Below are 4219 nucleotides of genomic sequence, written 5' to 3'. Positions count from 1 at the left end.
TCTTAACTATGGCACCCAACATCCAGAACTTATGCTATTTGAGAATGGCAGTGACATCGAAACATCTCAGGGACCAAAACCATTAACGTACTTTCACGTATGAAAATCTTACTTGGGGAGGGGGCAGGAGCGAAGCGCCCCCTCCCAGTCAGCGCCACCACACCGTATGTTGAAAATTTGAAGCCATCGTTCTACAAAGTCAACCAAACTTGGATTAAAAATCTAGAAAAATGTACAAACTGAAAACCAGTTTTGGTCTGCATAGCATCAGTAGCAACGCTTGAGTCAGCTTTGTGTCAAGCCGCAAATTTGATTCAACAAAGCACAGACATTCAAAAAGGCTCAAATTCAGAACTCTAAACTATGGCACCCAACATCCAGGAGCTTGCCATCCGGATCTTGGAGCCTTGTGCTGCTTTCGATCTATTCACACATCGGTCCACTACTGACATCATCTTATAAACCAACGTTATGTAAATAGTTTTTTAATAAAATGTTTTACCCTGTTTCTTTGCTGGTGTGTTGTCTATATTTTTAATATTTGCATACGGTTTGTCGTTATTTTGTGCGGGATGGGTGATGGAGCCGAGCTGTCTTGCAGCCCTCATGGTGTGGAGCTCAGTTCATCTCACTATTTTCGTATTTCTCATGAAGGGTTGTTCCTAATATTTCTATTTTAGCGAGGTCAAAAAGAGATCCAATTAGTGGCCTACTGATTTTGCTCGATTACTTTTATTTTTTTTACACGATTTTTCACTATCTGCAAAGACTAAACAGAGTATTGCGACTTTGTGCTTGTTTGTAAATAGAGAATGATCCAAAGAGAACCAATTCTAAAATAGTAAATGCTTGGACAACAATCAATCAAATGGAGAGACAAGCAGCCACGACGGATTACAACGGGGGTAAAGGCCTGCGTTAACTACCCTTCAGTATCTGCAAAGAGAGAGTACTACTAAGACAAAAGAGGGGAGGGGGGGGGGGTGCAGCGTTCAAAGCACATCAGCGTGCATAAATACGAAAATGTTTTTATTTATCACGTACTTGACATTTTAAAGCTTTTCATATTTGCTATTAAAAAACCAATGAAATTCACAGAAAAAACCATAGGTTATAGTGGATATATAGTTAGGAATTTGCATTTACAAAACCTTGAAAATTCAATGAAAAAACTATTGGTTTTAGGCCATATATAGTTAGGGATTTGCATTTACAAAACCTTATTTTACTCGCATAAAACCATTGAAATTCCATATATAGTTATAAGCGCTAACTATATATCGCGCACCCGCAATCCACTGCTGATGATGTCACATATTACATCATTCATGACATGGTTAGTGACATCACTGATGACATCACTGATGACATCTCAAATGACATCACTGATGACATCACTGAAAACATCTCATTTGACATGACTGATAACATCACTGATGATATCATTCATGTGATAATACGATGAACCTCTTCAGACTCTAATATAACCTTAGATACAATCAGTGTAAACAGACACTCACAGACTGTCACTCATCCATGGAGTTACTCACACACCTAGTCAGTCATGCAAAGAATCAATCACACCTCCATTTCCTCAAATATACAGTTATACAAACTTTACTTATTCAAACATATACTAACACATATTTACTCTCTTATACAATCCCTGATACAAGTTCACAATGATCCATACAGCCACTCACACATTCACTGGCTCTTATGCACAGTTATTTATATATGTCAACTCTCACATGTACTGTGTTTTACATATGTACTTACTTTGACATGTAGCACTGAGATATCCATTCACTCACCAATACACTCATGCACACAGTCAACCGCCCATACAGCTGTTTCCACATGCACTTTTGAAACCATACATCTAGTGAATCAACTGCTCACACATCTATGCACAGAGTCACACACCTCCCAGCCACCCACACACACACTCAGTATCCCATACAAATACTTGGGCAACCAATCAATAACCCATATAGTTACTCATATAGCTACTTATCAACACATGCAACAGTTTACAGAACAACAGACATAATGATGCACAAATTAAGACAGTTTAGTCACTAACCCATGCACTCAGTGAGACACATTTAATCACTCACTCATACAGTCAGTCATGCACCTACTAAATCTTTCATCCAGACACTTATATATCCACTCATTCTTCAATATGTAAGAGATATTTTAACTTTACAGAAACATACAGTCACTGGATGATGTCATCAGTGATGTCATCAGTGATGTCATTTGAGATGTCATCAGTGATGTCATCAGTGATGTCACTAACCATGTCATGAATGATGTAATATGTGACATCATCAGCAGTGGATTGCGGGTGCGCGATATATAGTTAGCGCTTATAACTATATATGGAATTTCAATGGTTTTATGCGAGTAAAATAAGGTTTTGTAAATGCAAATCCCTAACTATATATGGCCTAAAACCAATGGTTTTTTCATTGAATATATATATATTAAACTTGTGAATGACATTGACAAAGGGCACATAATATGTAGATACAAAGCGCAATTATACCAACGTGCGTCATTGTCAATAAAGTTTTCACAAGGGAGTTGAAAAGTACAAACGCTCGCACCCAGCACTTTACTAAAAACATAAGGTTATCCATGAATTAAGGTAATCGGCAAAGATTATGCGCTTTAATGAAATGTATAATTATGTTGAAGCTAACTTGTACAAAAAAGTGAAAACGTAACATTTAGTCAAGTTAAAGTCTGTCTTTCCTGTCGTTTGACAGGTGATGCTAATGACGTAGTATGAACTGTTATTTTTCTTTAAAAATGGCCGCGTGCTTTCTTAACCGTAACCAGTGATCAAGACTACTGTGTAGTCGAAACGCGTTTGGCAGCGGCAGAAATAAAGAAAACTTGAATCTCACACGGCGTGGTCGTTTGTATTTTGAAGTGAAAGAGACTCGATCCAAGGAGTCTTACTGTAACGACGCAGCTCTCGATCAGGTGGAGGCGGTTAATGCTTGGATATTTGCAGCATATATATATATATATATATATATATATATATATATATATAAACCATAGGCTTCAGGCACGTATAGTTAGAAACTAGCATTTAAAAAACCTTAGAAATTCACTGAAAAAAAACATAGGTTTCAGGGGCGTTATAGTTAGTTGAACATTTCACTCGTACAAAACCATTGAAATTCCCCCGTTATAGATAGTTCAGCAAACTATAACTCACGCGCCCGCAATGCACCGCTGATGACGTCACATATTACATCATTCATGACATGATCAGTAACATCACGCATGCAATAACTGATGACATCACAAATGACATCACTGATGACATTACTGATGACATCATTCAGTGAATGTGTGTTTTTCTGAAAATTAAATGTTTTAGATATGTATGTCTCCAGGTCAATGGAAGAATAAATGGTTATATAAGTGTCTAAATGGATGATATTTATTTTTGTAAAATTGAGTGTATCCTAGTCAATACCTGGGTTAGTGAGTAATGTTTAAATATGTAAATATCTGTATCAGTCTCCCACTTTGTGTATAAGTGGGTGCATGGGATGGTGAGTAGCTACATGAGTGTCTATATGGGTTACTAGCTGGTTTTTTTAATATCGGTATGAGTGTCTGAGTGTCTGTATGGTTCAGTGGGGGTATTACTTAGTGCATAAATGCATGAATGAGTGACTCACTGTTTGTATGTGTTGACGGCAGCATGTGTGCAGGACTGTATGTGTGGATGAGTGTGTGTATGGGTGTGTTAGTTAGGGAATGACTATCTCAATAGTGTCTTTATGAGTAACTACATATGTTTTAAACTAGTATATGTGAGTATTGGTGTATATAAGTGAGGACATGTGATAGTGAGAGATTGGAATAGTTCCTGTATAAATAAGTAGGTGCTTCTATAAGTTATTATTATTATTATTATTATTATTATAGAGGCTTTTGTAGCGCGCTCTGTTACTAAATAGTATAGTATCCTGGCGCGAAAGAGAGGGGAACAGATCACAGTATATGCAAAAGAGAGACAGCCATTAGACAATGGTGTTAAAGAGGTGGGTTTATAAGCCTTTCCTGAATGCCATGATGGAAGGGGCTGTTCTCAACTGCAGAGGCAGGGTATTCCAAGCTCTCGCTGCTCTAACAGAGATGGATTGTCCGCCAAGCCTGCTATATTTGAACTTTGGTACCGTCATTT

The sequence above is a fragment of the Lissotriton vulgaris genome, chromosome 4_1, assembly GCF_964263255.1.
Source record: "Lissotriton vulgaris chromosome 4_1, aLisVul1.2, whole genome shotgun sequence".
In the NCBI taxonomy this organism is placed as follows: domain Eukaryota; kingdom Metazoa; phylum Chordata; class Amphibia; order Caudata; family Salamandridae; genus Lissotriton; species Lissotriton vulgaris.
Note: the sequence above shows the minus strand (reverse complement) of the source record.